This window comes from Cryptomeria japonica, chromosome 7, assembly GCF_030272615.1.
Source record: "Cryptomeria japonica chromosome 7, Sugi_1.0, whole genome shotgun sequence".
Taxonomy (NCBI): Eukaryota; Viridiplantae; Streptophyta; class Pinopsida; order Cupressales; family Cupressaceae; genus Cryptomeria; species Cryptomeria japonica.
Genome location: NC_081411.1, coordinates 18,182,677 through 18,203,408, shown reverse-complemented (window position 1 = coordinate 18,203,408; position 20,732 = coordinate 18,182,677).

Here is a 20,732-nt window from a genome sequence, read left to right as displayed (position 1 = left end):
CGACCATGGGCTTACATACTTCGCTTATCTCTTTAAGAATGTTGTGAGATGTGTATGGCGTCCTGATTACGATATCTCTAATTGTTTGCTCGGGAAGTAGTTCAAGTAAATCCATTGATAGGAGAAACAGAGAAATCAACTTCCTTGAGCTAGCAAAAGAAAATCCCCAGACGCTTGCGAACAAAAACTTGCACTCTGTAGATCAGCTTGAAGGCAGATATAAATAACACAAAAAATTAATCTAGTAGAGAATGAGGAATTTGAGGGGGCATCATCCTTTGGGTTTCAGTACCCAGTTGCAAGATTTCTTTAGTAACGGTTGAAATTGAAATACCATTTACCATTACGTTCTGTGATTGCTTTTATTTTTTTGTGCTAATTATATGTCGTTTAATAAAATCCCCAGACGCCTACAAGCAAAAATATGCACTCTCTAGATCACCTTGGTAATAGAGGTTAAATAACAAAACAAAAACTTAAATTAGTTGAGAAACAGAAGTTGAAGGGACATTATCCTTTGGGCTTAAGTAGCCAGCTGCAAGTATTGGATTACTGATCAATTAGAAGTAACAATTACTGTTATGTTTTGTGGTTGTTCTTATTATTATTATGTTAATTGTATCTCGTTTATGTTGTGTTCGGTTTCAAATTAAGTTATAAAAAAAAGTTGTCTTTCTTTTTTTTCCAGTAATAATTGTTATGTTTTATTACAAAATATTTGTTTATAGATGTTGTTTTTAAAATAGTGGTAAGTGTTTTCTATGTTAAAGTGTAATAATTTTAAATTAATCTATGAGGTAGTGTAAGGTTCTAATATCATAAGGGTGCAGTTGGGATCATGTCTTAATATAATTTTTACATATTAAAATCCTTCAGTCCATGACTTTCAACATAATATATTTCAGACTAAGCTATGCTAAATCATTAAATCTGTTTGAGATAAAACTCTTCACAAAATCCATATCTAGCCTACCTATCCCTACATATTCTATGCCTAGTTCCATATTGAGATCCATATGTAGTTCACTTCAAATGGAAAAAAAACATCGTTGACCCCTTTGATAGTGGAGATCCCCTGCACTACAAAATACTGGTGAATTTTTACATTTAAGTGGATTTTTACAAGGAATCGAAGCATATTGAGTATCGGAGATCATTTGCACACTAGTGAATTTTCATATTTGAACTAGATTTATAAAAGGAATCTATAATGCCCCACCAAAAAAACCTAAAGAAAACAACTAACACACTCCGAAAAGAGTGGAATAATTTTATTTTTTACAATTAAAGAACATACAATTACATTAAGCTGAAAGACTAATCTATAATGCACAAGCTGAAGACTTAATCTACATCTCCTAATGGGTTTCTCAACATGGATTACTTAATCTAACCATTCATTACTTAAGAAAATTAGTTTAGATAAAGATAACATTATACATACACAAACTTAAACAGTTAAATCAACTAATTAATCCATTAAGCAAATGATTGAATCATACACTTACATATCATAACATACACGTTTCTAAAACTACTTTCAGTATAAACGCATTTGTTTGCATTAAATCAATGTTTCAATTTAGAGATATAAATTTCTACCATATAAGTTACATTGTAGATACAATAAACTTACATCACAAGTACTTCATGAATTACATCATGATTACATTGTTGCCGTGAAGGCATACAATAACATAGATTACATCTGAAACACATAAGATACAATGAAGATACACAAGTCACCAATTGGGACACTGAGTTGAAAAAATCCAAGAGAGAAAGTTGGAGCAAGAACGAAGCCAATCCTCACAAGACTGGTGCAAAATACCCGATGGAAAAAGGCACTACCACCTAGTCATGTCGATCGAAAAAGTTCATTCCTCCATTCTAGGAGATAGGCATAGGGCCCTATTCCACTAGGTAAATCACAATCAAGATAGACAAGGACTGAACTCTAAAAAGGAGTACTGTAGAGACTACAAACACAAAGGCATAATACCAGTGCTCACAAGCGAGAAAAGTCATCATATAGTTTTTTATGGGTTATCCTAGGAGGTCTCGATAGGATCTAGCCCCCATCCCGAGTTATCCTTGCAACCTCTCCTAAACCCCCGGCCCTCATGTAAGACTCATGTAGACCCAACAAACCTTTCATGAGGACAAGGTGGTTCAATTTGCCATTCCAGGCCTTCCCACTACATCTTGAATCTTTACGAGCACTCAACCATCAATGGGGCACAATCAACCTTGTTTAAAGTTTTTAAACCCAACCTCCACTATTTTATTAATTAAGTTATCAATTATTACCTAATCTTCCAAAGGGTTATCCTGATAGACTCTTTGGGCTCCAACCCCCACTTGGAAACCACTCCCCCATATGAAACAAAGATACTAAAAAATAACCAACATCAAAGAATCATCATAGCTAACTCACGAGTCTCAAAAATAGATTGGAAGAATCTTTAAACCATAACATAAGTTACCAACCAAATCTTGCACCACATTGCATCTTGATACACATAAGAATCATATCCAATTCCTTCCAACAAGAGCACAATATGGCTCAATCCCACAAAGAGAGAAAGATAATAAAACCAAAAGGACTGATAAGCCTCCATGGTTATTCAAAGTAAAGCTCACACATCAAAGATAAGAGACGCATATCACTTACCAAAAATTACAACTCAATGACAAACCTTTGGAGACTCAAAGACATATGGTGAAAACAACACAAAAGACACTAAACATTCTCAAAGAAAACTCCAAGGCCTAAATACTCATCACATGGAATTTCAAGCACAACGGTTGTATAATTGACCGTTTATGACCTCTAAAATTAATGAACCACTTGAGGTATTACAAATAACCAAACAAGATGAAACTCACATCACAAGTTCCACTTGACAGAATGAAACGAGTAATGACAAAACAAAACAAAGTCGTAAAACTTAAAACAAGTTTACCTCTTAAGCCATAACTCATTTATTGAAACAATTCAGACATAAAGCTCAAACATTTCCCTTTATAATATCATTCTAATAAGTACCCTCAAATACAAATTTTAATCCAGTAGTCATTCGTCTCTCATTAGCAAACTACACCAAATCCATTATTTAATGAATCAGATACCCATTTATACCAATATACCCTTTCAATCATGAGTTGATCTAATACTTTTATTTTTGCCAATATATATCTTAATTATCAATTATATCCACCCTTGACTTAGTATAATTATATTTAACAAACATAACTATATGTATCGATATCAACCAAATATGTTCAATCAAAACTTATATAATGAATCAAATTGAACAAATAAATCCCAAAGGATAATTACCATACTACCAAACTAAAAGAAAAGAAATTAATTAAATCCAAATATTTTGTATGTATATATATATATATATATATATATATATATATATATATATATATATATATATATATATATATATATATATATATATATATATATATATATATATATATATATATATGTGTGTGTGTGTGTGTCTATATATATATGTAGATATGTATAAATGTATATGTGTATATATGTACATATGGATATATGTATATTTATATATCTATATGTATATATAAATATATACATATATATATATATACATATATATACATACATACACATATGTTTATATATATATATATAACAAAATAGACTATGCAAATAACATCAAGCAGGAATCGGATTAATTTTCGCAGAGCAACGGACATGGAAAGCCCAACGATCAAGTTTTAAAGGATGCGTGGGTTCAACTCCACCCCACCCTGTGGGTGGAAGGTCATCCACACAGTGTGTTCGAGTCCTCCCTTCCCACTGCGAAGCACAAGCCACGGGTTTAAATAAAAATGCTCCAAACAAATGAAAATTGCAAAATACCATACAACAACAAAAGTTAATAAATTAAATCCATCGAATCATTAATTTACAGCAGAAACGAAATTGTTATTACAAATAAATGAATTTCTATAATAATTTCAATTTCGGGAATTTAAAAATCAAAATCTGTCAAGCCCTCAATATGCACATATACTAAGAAAAATATAAATACAATGGATTAAGGAAATTTTATACTCAAGAGTAAGGGTTTCTAAAAACAAAAATTTAGGAGGAAAACTGACAAAAATCTCGATGCACAGAAGGATCAAAAAGATTTGATTAATTAACATTACAATCATTCAAACACTAATCTCACATCCTGAAATCAGAATTGGTTGAATAATTGTCATAAACTAAATCATATTTTTTAGAAACCATAACCATAAAGATTCAACAATCTTTTATGCAATCAAATCTAATTTTCTTTCAAATTATTCCAAAGAAAAAATCAAGAAACAAAGAAGGATTTTAATTTCTACCTTTAAACGCAATCAAATCTAATTTTATTTCAAACTATTCCAAAGAAAAAATAGAGAGAGAAAGAGGGATTTTAACCCCTACCTTTAAATGCAATCTTGGTAAAGAAATGGAGGTGAAGCTTCAAAAACCCTCCACCCGAACACAAAAAAACCCAAAAAGAAAAATCCAACCTCTGCAATTTCTTCCCCCAAACTTCCTCAAGAAAAACCCCAAATTGCAAAAAGAAATAACAACCCCTGTTCTGGAATTTTTCCAGAATAAAAAAGGTTTTCCCCCGAAAATCTTCATTCGAATTAGAAATTTCCCCAAACAAGAAGCCTCACACAAGATGAAAAACACTCCATTTTAAATCTTAAACATAAAACATTAAAGCATTGTATTTATATTTTTCTTAACCCATTGTATTTATATTAAACTATTTTAAACATTAAACCCAAACTTAACAAGTAACTCAACGACATCAAATAATTGCCTAGTTGGCATTTCGATTAGGCTAACAACTGACAACTAACAATTGATAATGATCTAAAATTGAACTAGGTTAAGGGTAATAGTGACGAGCCTTATGACTATCTCCTCCAACTTCTATCAGGATAATATAGGCATGCTCAGACCTGTGAAGCCAGGTGGAGTCAATGCCTTGTACTTGCAATCTTGCATCACTGATAAATGCATACATACATATGTCCAATCATGACAAGAACACCGATGAAGGGGAATTGTGACACTCTGTGTCTCTTCGAAGTAAGTGATGGAAGAGCATCCCCTTTCACCCCATAGAGACTCATAATCATACATGAAAACAAATACATCATATATACAAATAATGAAAATTCCAATCCATGGTCGTACATAGGCATGAAACCTAACATCCAAAGATTCCTAAGGATATAATGAAAAACTAACATTTATTAAATCCATAACATCATCATAGCTTAGAGTATCATGATAAAATTTATTACAACATAGAATTCATTCTATCCAAATAATCAAGTGAAAAGGTCAACCAGAGTCAACTAGGTAAAATAGTGATCAAGAGAGGGGTATTGCATCCTCGCCCCTAGGGTTGGACTTACTCCTGGAAGTCGCAAAGCTAACATGGGATATCAAGAACACGCTAGTCATAACACCCATATTAAATAATACTAATTCTTGTCTTATCTTTATGAACATACAATCCACATAATGAAAAAAAATATTACCATCCAGCTAAACTATCTTATATATTTATTTCATTCCTTTTCTAACTCACGTAGTATTCCATAAATCCCTTGATTACTAGAAATAAATATTATACAAATGAGTCAGAATAAGATACATAATCTTTCACTACCTAGGTTAATCATGCTAATTCCCATGTTTAACTTCTAGAAATCATAATTCCAACAAGAATTTTTATGGGACATAGATTTTCTATTGAAATCCTTATCCAAAAATATACATATCATAGTGTACAAACATCATAACTTACTCTATCCAACATGAGAGCGCTTCCTTTAAATCCATATGCATCATTAAGATGATAAATCTATATCTAATACAACATCTTATACATATACTCCTTCCTACATCACTAGTGCAACACAATATACTCCAAGATTGAGTTTACAAATTTACCCATAACTAATGTATCATACTACCCATGAGGTCTATAATGTATACAAATTGAATGAATATATGTACATGGTATGTAAATCAAATCATTATTTACACCAAAACATCAAACATTAAAGAATAATACAATCTTATTCTAAGAGAGTAAGTGAATATAATTGCATACAACAACCACTTAATGTCAACTTAATTCAAATAGAATCCATGTAGGCATTCCAAAACACTCCTCAAAGCAATAAGTTTGTGTTGCCCTCATATTTGGCATACTTATCATTTGAATTTCAAATTCTTCCCAAGGTTAGAAAGAGGTCTAATGAGTGTTTACACGTAGGTAATGAGTGCGTTGTCCAAGGTCATTACTAGTCAAAACCCAAAACATGGAAGAATTTTGAGAATTACCACAAATTGAGAGAAATTGCTTGATAGTCAGGATCTAAATATCATTTTGCATCATATGGCCAACTTTCACCTGAACCTAGTTCATACCTTGTCATATTTTAAACTTTCAATTTTTGGTGTCTGTTGCTCCCAAATGATTAAAATATCTCATTTAAAGCTTAGTCATGCGGTGTAAATGATTTTTTGGACCTTTTTCCCTTTCATTGATGCATGTTTCAAATTTCAGGACCTAACTCCCTACCATTTGAAAGTTATGTCATTATTCTCCAGCCAAAGCGATATATTTAAAATATTTAAATTATTTCTCAAATGATAATTTAATATTTTAAATTATTTCATTATCATTTGCGATAAGAAAATCATTTTCAGTCATCGGTGGCATTCTTCCTTGATTTATTCTCAATGAAAAATGGTTTCCAAGGTGTAAAGGAAGTACAAGGTTAGAAATGCTCAAAAAGTGAGCATTCTTAACCTCATTTCTTAACCTTTTGTCAAGAAGGTTAAAAATTGTGAGCATTAGAAATTGTGAGCATTTCTAACCCATATTTCTAACCTCTCATAAACAAAAAAAAGAGGTTAAGAATGCTCAAAAAGTGAGCATTCCTAACCTCATTTCTTAACCTCACAGGCCCCACTTTGTCAAGAAGCTTAGAAATGCTCACTTTTTGAGCATTCTTAACCTCTTATAATTGTAGAATGGAAGCACAAAAATGTCGCGAATTTTGGATATGAATGCAAAACTATGAGAGAATGTGGTGAGTATAAACAAGCTATACATCACAGAGCAAATGGAGGGAGACAATTGAAATGATTTCTAGATATGCACCGTACTGTCTGAGTCACTTGTCAAAGCATAAAAGTTAGAATGGTTTGCAAGCCGACAGATGTAACCACTTTTGTAGTCTTCCATGCAGAATGAAAAGAGAAAACATCTAGTGAATTGTCCAAAATGCCTTAAGGAGATGTCACCTTGCCACGTGATGTAAGAACTACAGAATTAATGCCATATAAATCTGCTGCAACCTTCATTCTCCACACTGGCTGGTCACATTTCACGCCATATATGATGCTGGAAGTGAATGAGTAATTAATGCATGCAAAATATTTGATGCAATACCTCATGAAATGCCATAAACTATTCGTAGGCATTAATTCCAGCAATGCGGTCTCATGACATGGTGAATGCACAGGCAGCGCATGTAAACTATTTGACATAATCTCATGGAAGATTGGAAAGGCAACGTGGGATTATAGACCACGCATGTAAACTGTTTGATAGAATCTCTCAAAGAAACGTGGTCTCATGTAAACCACGCATAACCACGCATGACCACGCATGTCCACGCATGTAAACTATTTGTCAGAATGCCTCAAAGAAACATGGTCTTATGTAATCAAAGTATTGAAAACGCATGTGAACTTTGGCAAGCATTAATTCCAGCAGGTGAACTTTTCGATAGAATTCTTCAAGGATATGTTGCAGATCATGAAAAATGTGGATGCACAGACCAATGCAATGAGTTGTTTGATAGAATCTCTCAAAGAAAGGTTACTCCATGAGTGCGATATGCACTAAAATTGATGCATTTAAAATGCTTTAGAAACATTCAAACAAATTTGAATTGTACGTATAAAGCCAAAATGACACTTCTTATACTCTGGCAGCATGCATGTGGAATGTGAATGCAATAACAGGGCACCGTGGTATATGAGTCGTGAAGCATTAAAAAAAACTGCGAACTATTTAATAGAATACTTCTTGCCAAACGTGGAGGAAAGAATGGCGATATTGAAATTCAGTCAAACTGCAGAGATGGAGAATTTATGTCAGATGTTGTAGATGCAACAGCTCCAGTACCGGTATATTGTGAATCATGGCGAAAGCATGGGAAATGTCACAGGATATAGAGGTATAGGTTTAAGGAATGCGGACTTGTATCTTGCATAGAATCACATGTTGTTGCAGATAATCAAAGCAAGATTTATGTCACAATTGAATATGTCTAGATATTGGAAGGCTTTCGATATACGGAAAGAGTACATAAATTGTTTTGGCAAAGTTACGGATGTTCATTAAAATAGGACTATGAGGGCATCATTTTTATTTTGGCATAATGAAATATAAGTTCCATAGCCCCGATTATGCTCCCATTCTTAAATGTTCACTTTCAGATATTGGGGATACCAAATTGGGAAATGTAAGTCTTGCAGATTTCTGGAAAACAATGGAAAGGGAAGATAAGACTTTGACCGCTCAGAGATTGCTAGACAGTGGACTAGCTCACGTAGCAGGATATCCCATATCAGTGCAATGTCCAGAGTTAGTTCTGGAATGTATGAAAGCATTTAATCTAGACACAAAAGAAATTAGGACAGTGGAAGGTAACGTGGTCGCCAAACTTGATCCAGTTTCCATTGCTATAACTTTCAGCTTACCTTTCAGAGATCAGTTCATGGAGGTAAACAAGGAATATGCAGAAAGTTATTTCATCAATAATGAAACCTAGTGTTTGATTAACATAGCCAGAAAATCGTTAGCAAAACCAAGGAAAGGAAAAACATAGCTTCCTAAAATAATTCACAAGTCTCTGCTGATGGACGATATCGCTAATATGGTTATTTTCTTGAATCGGGTCACAGAAAATGAAGACTCAAACGACTTGGAAGGATGGATGTTCTTATCCATTAATATCATATGTGATTGCATACAATTCATTAATTGGGCTGAGATTATCAGCGATAATCTTTGCGATTAGTTACTCAAACTAAAGGACAATCATAACTTCTACATGACATCGTACCTCTTCTATGCTATTGCTAGGATGAAGAAATGGCCAGGATTAAATGTTGAAGGCATTTATGATGATATGACCCAAATTTACAATTATCATCCATAGTTGCCGTTGGAGGAATGTTATCATCATTTCAGGAGAATTAATGATGCTTTCACTATGTTAACATTAAGAGAACTGTAGGGAAATATTGGACTCAGAATATCCTCAGAAGCAACAGTATTGATTTAGAAATATGGTAGCTATTTTATATAGTTTCCGAAGTTCGCATACATTTGGATAGGCGCTTATGATGGCTGCCCTCTCATGTTGCCAAGGTTTGTTGAAGATAAGCTGGTTCTCATTGAGGTATGCCGATAGATTACACAAGTCAACAAAATTTGTCGTAATCAAAGAAAGGGTATCATTTCTTTTCCCATTGGACTTGGTTATTATAGCTGTGAGAGCCATTCAGATGCTCAAAGTATCGAGAGGTCTATAGAAAAGATGTACCTGTATCCTTATGAGATGAGATTTCCCTTTGATAGAAAAGGATATTCTACAAGAGAGTTACAACTCGGTGCTAGATTTGAACACTTTCCTGATATGGAAGATTTTTGGCAAGACTGTGAAGATGATTTTGAACTATGGAAAAGAGACTAGATGAGATTTTCTATCAAGCAGATAATTGATTATAGAATTGAAATAAATGTAAATGGCATTGACGATGATGAATCTGATTTGATCGATGGTTTTTACTTTGAAAGGGTTCAACTTCTTCCACTTCCACCCATCAATTGGTCAATTTCAGAAATAAGGAGTATTCAAGAAAGATCAGCTTATGTGGTTAGAAGGAATCTCTAATGGGTTAAAGGCAACAGGATTGAGTCTACGGAAACTAGACCTTCAAATAAAGCTAATTCCTCAAAGGATAGAAATGGGGCATAGGGAAGTTCTTCCATTCCAACTAATTCGCAAAGATCTAATCTAGGGATGGGTTCACACCAAAATATTTCCAAAGGAGGCGATGATGGAGAAAATCCTGAAAAAGGGAAGGATCTTGCAAAGGCATGTGAAGTCAACTCTGTCATTAAGAAGAAGAGATCAAAGACAAAGGGAAAAATAGTGAATCTTGTCCAAGAGCTTGAAGATGGATTAGAAATTACTTCACCCCAACATCCTCCCAATATTGAAAGTCAGCAATTTCCTTTCTTCTCACCAACTATCATTATTTCTTCATCCCAATAGGATGATTTTGTTATTCATGAGGAAGTTGAAATAAATGATGCTCAATCTTATATTCAATCTCCGCCCTTCCCAAATAATTTAGCATATTTAACCTCTACATATGCGAACAATCAGGAATCATTACCATCATCTTCATCATTCTGGTTACAGCAGAGTTTGTAGAATAAGAAGAGAAATGTTCAACTGATAGCTCCTAGTTTTTATGCAGTCACAAATGTACTTCATAGGGCAACTAAATCCAAGAAAACCAAAGTTGCATCCAGAATCGGGATTAATCCATTCTCACGAAACTTATGTGTTGAAATAGCTCATCCCATTGTTGAAAAAGATATAAATAAAGCTAATGAGGCCAATTTTAGTATGACACAGTTGGATCTAGGTCCTACAACACATGAGGGAGTTGTTCATAATTTTCAAATTTTAGCAGCTATCCTTATCGATAAAGCAAATAAAGATAAGGAAACGAAGGATCAACTTAAGAAGAAAATTCAAGTTCTTTCATCCTACATCAAATCTATTGTGGATTCTTCAGATACACAATTGGAGTCGGCCTCAAATTCTACATTGGCACACACTGGAGAAATTATTGAGAAGAAGGTGATGGAAGATATACATAAATGTAAGAAATAGAGTAGGATGCTAGAAGACTGGATTAATCAAATGAAGTCCGTAGCACAAGATTTTATTGAGAAGGACAAAGATATTCACATTAAGTTGGATGCACAGGAACAAGAGATTGCAGCATAATTGAAGAATGCTAAAGAGCAAGAGATGTCTTGGCAAGATACTTTACAGGAATTCCAAAAGATGGCAAAAATAGACATAAATGTACTCATTGCTGAGAAGGTATTCTCTCATAAAGAAGAAAATCAGTCCCATTCATGGTGCAAGAGTATAAGTTGGAAAATGGAGAATGTCAAGCAATTCTTGGATGAATATTAAAAACTCTTGATAGCTTGTGAACAAACAAAGATGAAGATAAAAGAAGATACATTGAATATCATTGGTGATGTATCCATAAAAGAGCAATTTCAGCAAATGGACAAGCAATTGTTCTTAATCAAGTTTCATGAGAGAATTAATACTGAGTTAATAGATGTACAAGTGTCAAATGCAAATAAGATGAAGAGACCCAGTGTTGTTTCAGTTGCATTAGAGGCTTGTGGCATGTCTTCATATTATCAGGATTTGGTTAACATTCAGGATAATCAAGCAACTGCGAAACTAAAAATGGATAATGTGACCATTCTCAGGTACAAGTTCATGGTGGACGCACTCAAAGCATACAAGTCATTCAATGCCAAAGCACCAATTCAACATAAGCAAATAATCAGTCAGCATTCTTTTTGGGATATCAAAAAGCAACACCATGTTCACATCTTTGTATATTTTATTTTGTTATGTGATACCTGGTTAGTCTTTAGTTTCTTGTTGGTTTCATTGTGTATGTTGTGATTTTCCATAACATAGAGTCAAGGTTAATAGGTTGAATATTTCTGCGCATAAATGTGCTAGTTATTAACTCATTGTAATTTGCGTAGAAATGAGTTAGTTACTATCTCAGAATCAAGTTAGTTATGAGGTAGTTATTTTGAGAGACTATAAATGTTATAAAGGTAGATGAAAGGACTTTTTGAACTTTATGATTTTGGGACAGGTAAAATTTTTGGATTTTATTATTTCATCATTTTTGAATACAAGGCAAATTGGGAGTGCTCCTATTATTGTTAAGTGTTCATTTACTTGATGTTATGTGATTATCGTATGATATTGCAATAGCAAGCCTGCAAATTACTTTCCCAGTTTCATGAAGACAATGGTCATATAACGTTACAAGTTTCTTTGGTATCTCAGAAATATATAAATGTTATGCAAATTAAATGTTTTGTATCACTGTCTCCTCATGCGTAGTCGAGAGTTGATAGTGACAAGTTTAAAAGTCAATGAAATCCAAGTAGCAATCATATGTTTGTTGTGAAGATTCCCTCTACATCCACTCGTAGTTATTCTCTGTTTTCATTTGCAAGGTTAATTATTCTTAAAAATACAAATACCCCTATCATACGATGGAGTTTCCCCTCTCAAACGCAGAGGAAGATCGTGCTCCACAGAACAATCTCTCCAACTATTGGGAACTTTTTGTCACTCCTGCATTGGGCACATAGTAAAGATTTTTAAGTGACAAATTTGTTTACCAACAATCTGCAAATAATTAAATTTATCTAAAGTATATCACGTAATTTACTAAATCCAATTCACACTGCTCTCTAATATACCTTATGATCCATATGATTATAAACAAATTTTATCATAGAAAATACACTTTTATTTCCTCAACTAGTATCAATACTATTTAGTTACCCTAAATTTCCTCAACTAATATCAATACCATTTGGTTCTATCTATATGAATCAATCAATTTTTGTATTGTACAAATGACTATTTTGTTTTTTCTTTCTACCCTCATATAACCATGCAAACTTTATCATTTGTTATTAGATCCACATAAATTTTCCTCCTTATAATTTAGTTTGTCAACCTTGTTATGACTTGGAGGCTCATTGTCTACAAGGAGAGGGTTATATAACAAGGATTCATAATGAGTTTTTTCTTGTATATTATTAATTTTATGTGTGCATATAGTCCATGTCTAAAGTGTGTAGTTTTCAACTCTCTTGATAAAAATATGAATAATTGTATACTCGTATTAAATGTGTTACCATAATAACTTAATGATAATTCTAAATGTATTATACTTAATGCACCACTTATTTGGATAAGATTATTTCCCAATGATATATCCATATGGTATTAACAATAATATATTTATTGTATAAGTTTTTCTGCTAAATATGTTAAGATTGAAAGAAATTGAAACATATGATGCAAGATGTACTTTCTGGTCTATATCACATTTCAAACACAAACAAAACAAAGACTCTTTGATCTTAATTTTAACATCCGCATTACAGAATGAGCTAAAACTTAATTTCTATCAGATCTGCCAACACTTATTTTACAATCAACTAATAAATATAAATATAAATTTTAACCTTTCTATTTTCGACAATTTTGATGCTTAAGAATTGAATTTTATTCTTTTCTTCCACCAAAAAATTTGAATTTCATTTCCCATCCCACTTCGTGTCTTCTCCTCTTCTCCACACACTAATTATTTTTTATTTCCTATACAATAGATTTTCTATCTTTCCTCTATCTTTTGGCATGTCAAAAACTCTTGTTTCTTGCTGCTCTGCAGATCTCTCCACACTCTTTACTATTGCAATTTTATTATTATATATTTTTTGAACTTCCTTACATTCCCTTCATTCGGAATTCATGTATATCTCCTTCATTTTTTAGTGAATGGTGTTTGGTTTCCATTTTATTTTTCTAATCTTCCTCTTCTAATTCACTAGCCACGTATTCAAAATTGAATGTATTCATGAGCCTCATTTCATTCTAAGAAGATTACATTTGTACAACAATGTCAATTGATGGCCCATTGGGTGACATCAGGTGATAAATTCAAAATGTTCTATCTTACACCAAATTTGGTGAGTATCCTTATACACTTTAAATAATAATGGTTGTAACATAATATTTTTTTGTTATGTGAGATATTTATTTATATTTCATGTTGCACATGGACATGTAACATGTAGAGAGTTTTTAGGAATATTCTCGATATCACTTGATGAGTTGTATTGTAACATTGGGATATTATATTGTATTTATTTAATATTAAGGAAATCAATTTAATAAACTACCCAATATTAGATGTGGAGTCAATAGGGTAGTTAGCCTATGGTATTTGCACATGTGTTTGATGTAATACCACTTGATGGTTTTGTGGGAGCTTGTGTCTATAAAAGAAACCACAAGGGTAGTTGTTTAGGTAAGCCAGTTATCCAGGTTTAGAATTTACATGGAGGTTGGAAGCATTTCATGGGATGTGTGGTTACATGCTTGTTCACATGGAGTTCTTATTGATGACTTGTTGATGGATTAATTTTTAGAATCTTTCATGGATGTATTGTAATGTTGCATGTTTCTCAATAATACATGGATGATAGATGCTTTTGGAGGCTATATTTTTTATTCATGAGGGTTTTCCTAGTGTATATCTTGTGTCAACATTTATGGATATGTTGTCTATTCTTTGCATGTGGATTCTATGTGATTATTTTGTTGAAATCTAAATCTGGTTATGTGGAAATTGACATAAAGTTGGCTGCAAGTTTCTTTATAGATACCTCCAAAAATAACCTCCAAAAATCATTTCACTTGAGTCCTTATGGATTTTCCAAAAAAATATTTTGAAAGATGCCTATAGAACCTTAAAACTATGATAGGGCTAAAAATTAAAAATTGCACATTTGGTCAAATCTCAAAATTTTTGCTACTAAAAGATGCATGAAAATACCAAAAAAATAAAATTTAAAAAACACCAAATCTGAAACTAAAGCTAAAATATTTTTTCTAGGCGATGCAAGATCACCTCTAAACCAAAATGCTATTCCATTAGACATGTTGAGGAGGATCTTTTTTTGAGTAAAACTCACAAAATGGAGATAGGTAATGTAATCACTTTTTTATGTTAGAAACAAACTATAATGAAATCCATCACTATTTGAGGTACAACAAATCATTTATTTTTCTTTCTCTTCCAACATCTCGTAGAAGCAACACTCATCCTCCTCCTAGAACTTTGTTCACTACAATTTTTTTCTCTTATGGATTCACAGCCACCATTTGTCATCTCCCTTTTCCTTTGTGGGATCCAACACACCATTATCTTCTATCCTCCACCAAATAATCTTTGCATTGTTATCCTCTTTAATGTATTTTGATCTACCATATACTAACCACCTCCACCAAGTTTCACCTTCAGTATCCTCTACTACATCCACATGAAAACACACTATATCCCCATAGAAATATACCATTAGACAACTACTAATATCCACTTGTTGGCATTATAACAGACCAAGAGAGATTGTTGGCATTCCAATTACACTAAGAGATTGTTAGCATTTTAATAAGGATATTGAGAAGGTTGTTGATGATTATGGATATAACTGATTAAGGATATTTACTGTCTTAATATTATTATTATTTTGTCATTGATGTCAAGAAATTGATTTTCTGATTCAGTATGATGTTGACGTATCTTAAGAAGTATGTTTTGATGAGTATAAGGAAGTTGGTAAAAGACACAAAAAGAATATGATGAATAAGGGGAGAAATAAGTTATTCAATGGGCAACTCTTACCAAGTTAGACAATGATGAGATCATGATATTTTAGATTGTTTTGATATCTTACGTATGTTATTGATTGTAAGGTTAATACTATACTATGTTATCGAGAAAGAAACCTAGTCGATAAACCCTAAGGTTATCGCTATCGGTTTATGAAGGCGGAATGTCTACCGAGTGAAGTTTAGTATTCATCGAATTGCAACCGAGTAATAACAGAATGCATTGAATGAATAAAGGTATTATTTAATGATGGAAGCTGATGAGCTGGAACTGATTAAATGATTGGTATGCCATCCATAAAGTTTGTTAAAGAATTTATAGTAAAGGAAAATTGACAAGAAGATCTACAGCTCAGATTGAACTACAATACTCTAGCACAAGTTCCAAGAAATGTATGCAAGTTCCAAGGCGGGGTAAAATATTTTTCAGATCGAAGGATACATTAAACCTAGTCAAGTTTGAAGATCTGATGGCTATGATTGATCATGGGAAATGTGATCAAGGAGATTAAGTGGTTGGCAATTGTTTATAAATAAGGAACTGTTGATAAACAATGAATGTAGGCAGGTGTAAGCACAGGGGTTGCTACACAGTATTTACCGAGCACTGAAGCTTAAAGACCTATTTTGAAATAGAGTATAGAGCCCAATAGAGAGACAAGATAAGTCCTATGACTAGATTGTATTGAGAAAATAAGAATCTACTTTAGCATTTTAGATTTGAAGTTGTAGATAGATTTTTATTACTGTTATTTTGTTAAGTGACAAAAAATCTCTTAACCGAGTAGACTTAACAGTCTTATTTGTAAATCCTCTAACAAGGTCACATTCTGATTGAGTGTTTGAAATCGTTTGACAAGGTCACTTCTAACAAAGTGAAGATCCTAACGGATCTAAGGGAAAACCCTTAACCGGGTCACATCTAGCAATGTGTTTGTAATCTTTAACAGGATTTGCTTTTAACCGAGCATACTCTAGAAGAGTATATTTCTTAGTGGGTCCGAAATCCCATAGTGGTTTTTCCCTATTAGAGTTTCCACGTTAAATCTGGTGTTATATGTTTTGTGATCTTATCTGTTTATGAGTTTGCATGCTTTACAGTTTTTCTGATAAGGTTACCGAGGTTGAATCTATTGTTTTTATGAAAGATTAAGTTTGTATGATTCACCCCCCCCCCCCCTCTCATCTTATTAGCTTGGCATCTGTACTAAACATTTAGTATTAGAACTATCAATTGGTATTTGAGCTTTGGACTCCGGAAGAAAAAGTTTAAAGGTACTTGAGGCAAAGATCCAAAGATGTATAAGAAGGATGCACCGAAGATGAACAAGTCAAGTTTCTCTACATGGCAAAAAAGGACGAAGCTACACTTATCAGGAGTTAGAGAATATGTTGTATATTATCTGGAGAATGATTTCATTACACCGAGCACCTATCCATTGACAATGGAAGAGACAAAGGCAAAGCAAGAACATATCCAAGCAATGATTGAAATAACATCTACATTGACCGACTCAAAGTTTAATGATCTAGAAGGCTACAATGATGCAAAGGCAATGTGGGACAAGCTCATATCTATGTATGGTGGTGATGAAAATGTTCAAAGAGAAAAAGTGGATAGTCTAAGAGGACAACTTGAATCCATGAGGATGAATGAAGGTGAGAACATAACCCAGTACAGTACAAGGTTAAATGAGATTGTCAATCAAATCAAAGGAGTAGGTGGAACAATTGAAGAAAAGGATATAACAAGTAAGTTGTTGAGAACCCTTATACCAGCTTATGCAATCCGAGTCTCTGCAATCAATGAATTGAGGTCTGTACCCAATATGCCAATTTCTTTAGATGCTACTATTAGTAAGCTACATGCATTTGAGTTAACTAATTTTGATAACAATGGGTCATCGGTAAATAAAGTAGAATCTGCTTTCAGTTCTTTTCATCTTAGTGAATCTGATGATTACAATGATAGAATGAGTAAGTACACTGAAGGAGATCACAGTGGAGAAAGTGAGAGATTTTGTAAGAATATGGAAAAAGTACACAAGCTGTATGAGGAAATCAGGAAACAAGAAGAGTTTGAAGCATTATTAGCCAGAAGGTTACCAAGAGGCAAAGGAAAGTATAAAGGAAAACTACCTTTGAAATGTTTCAATTGTAATAAGATAGGACATATGGCCTCAAACTGTCTTGACAGAGAATCTAGTGAAAAGAGAGATTACCGAGATGACAGACATAAAGATAATCATTACAGAGGACACCGAGATTTCAGAAGAAGAGACAAAAAGACATGTCGAATAGCTGATGAGGAATCTAATGATGATAAATCAAATGAAACTAATATAGAGGAAGTTGTTTATGTGGCTATGAAAGATGGATCAGATGAAGAAAGGTATGAAGAAAAAGCCCTACTATCTCACATAAGTAAAAATGATTCTTGGATCATAGATAGTGGATGCTCACATCACATGACAAGTGACAAACACAAGTTTGTTATATCAAAAGATTAGGATGGAGGCTATGTAAGATTTGGTAATGATGCACCATGTCCGGTAAGAGGTAAAGGATCTATAACACTTCTTGACAATGCAAAATGCAATGATGTTTATTGGGTTGAAGGTTTGAAATACAATTTGTTGAGTGTAGCACAGCTAAACAACATAGGTTACTGAATAGAATTTCAGAATGGAATTGTCAAAGTTCATGACAAGCATGGAAAGTTAGCTGCTACCGAGACACAAATAAAAGGTAACACATTTCACCTTGACTCAACTCAGAATAAGTGTTTATATGCAAAGATAGATAATACCTGGTTATGGCATAAAATGTTTTGTCATGTAAATTTTGATAATCTGATCAAAATAAGTAAGAAGCACCAAGTAAGAGGTCTACCGAGTCTTGAGAAACCTGAGAATGCTATATGTCGAGGATGCCAGATGGGAAAGATGACAAGATCAAGCTTTACAAGTAAGTCCTACACTTCTAAGGGAATTTTAGATCTTGTGCACACTGATCTTTGTGGTCCTATGAAAGTTCAAAGTTATTATGGTGATAAATATTTCATATTATTTATGGATAATTACTCAAGGATGATGTTACTAATGTTTTTAAAAGAAAAATCATAATCTTTTCAAATGTTTAAATGGTACAAGGCAAGAGTTGAAAATGAAACAAGAAGATAATTGAAATGTCTTAGATCAGATAGAGGAGGTGAGTTCACATCTGATGAGTTTAACTTATACTGCAATGATCATGGTATTAAAAGATAAGTATCTGCACCGAGAACTCCATAGCAGAATGGTATTGCTGAGAGAAGAAACAGATCTATTGTGGATTGTGCCAGAACCCTGATGATTGAAAAGAAAGTGTCACAAACATTTTGGAGAGAAGCAATAAGCACAACAGTTTACACCATGAACCGAGTACAACTGAAGAAAGGAACTTTGAAGACACCATATGAAATCTGGTATGACAAGAAACCTAATGTAAGTTATTTTAAAATCTTTGGAAGTAGATCAGGTATGTAAATTGAACAAAGCTTTATATGGTTTGAAACAAGCACCTAGAGCATGGTATGAGATATTGCACTCTTATTTGATCAAAATTGGTTCTATAAGAACAAGTGAAAACAGTAATATGTACATGAAGAATGATGAAGACAATGTAATACTGATCTCAGCCATATTTGTTGATGACATTATATTTTGTGGAAATGACTCTCTATGCAAGAACTTTGGAAATGAAATGAGCAAATAATTTGAGATGTCACTAATCGGTGAGATAAAGTATTTTATAGGTTTACAGATACTGCAAATGAAAGATGAGATCTTCATTACCCAATCCAAGTACATAAAGGAAATCCTGAAGAAATTTGGAATGGAGGATTCAAAACCAGTAAATACTACCATGACTACCAACTATAAATTATCAAAGAATGATGAATCTGCATCTGTTAATGAGACACTCTACCGATCTATGATTGGAAAACTGCAATATGTTGTTCACAACAGACCAGATATAGCACATGTAGTAGGTATAGTTGCAAGATTTTATACAGATCCCAAGAAAACACACATGACAGCAATCAAGAGAATTTTTAGATACTTGAAAGGGACTGAAGATTATGGCTTAGTATATCAGAAAGGAAATGATTTTGATTTAAAAGTTTATACTGATGTCGATTGGGTAGGCAACATTGATGACAAGAAAAACACAAGTGGAGGAGATTTCTTTTTAGGAGAAAGACTAGTGAGTTGGCTTAGCAAGAAACAAGGATGTGTTTCACAGTCAACAACAGAAGCTGAATATGTTGCTACAGCATTGAATTGCACTAATATAGCATGGATCAAACAACTGTTGGAAGCCATAAATGAGCAAGTTACCGAGCCAGTAACTATATTCTGTGACAATACTAGTGCCATTAACATTTCAAAGAATCCTGTTATGCACTCTAAGACAAAGCACATCTCTATCAAATATCATTATCTTAGAGAAGAAGTTCAAGATAAGAAAGTGGTGTTGGAATATGTTAGCACAAAGGAACAAATAGCAGATATCTTCACCAAGTCACTGCCAAGGGATACTTTTGAGTATCTCAAAAGCAAGTTAGGGGTCCTACCCCTATCTTCCATTGACTGAACAAGTTCGGTGAAAGCATCAATTCGATGACTCTACAGAATATCTTTCAGGAGTTGATGTTGATTTACACACTTTAGGAGGTTTTCTAAAGGTGTACAGGAAACAATAACAGGGAACAAGAATTGAAGACAAAATGCTCTGACCGAGACTAACTAGATACATATCAGCAAGGAATTCACTTCTCCGCGAAAGAAATCATGTTTTAGTTCTTTAATTTTTGGCATTGTTGTCAAAGGGGGAGAAGACTGATGTATGGGGGAGAAATCTGATAATAGGGAGAGCATTTCAGCATTTTATAGCAATCTGAATCCAAATCAATTAGGTCAAATAAATTGGTTTTGCATCAATGCCAAAGGGGGAGATTGTTGGCATTATAACAGACAAAGAGAGATTGTTGGCATTCCAATTACACT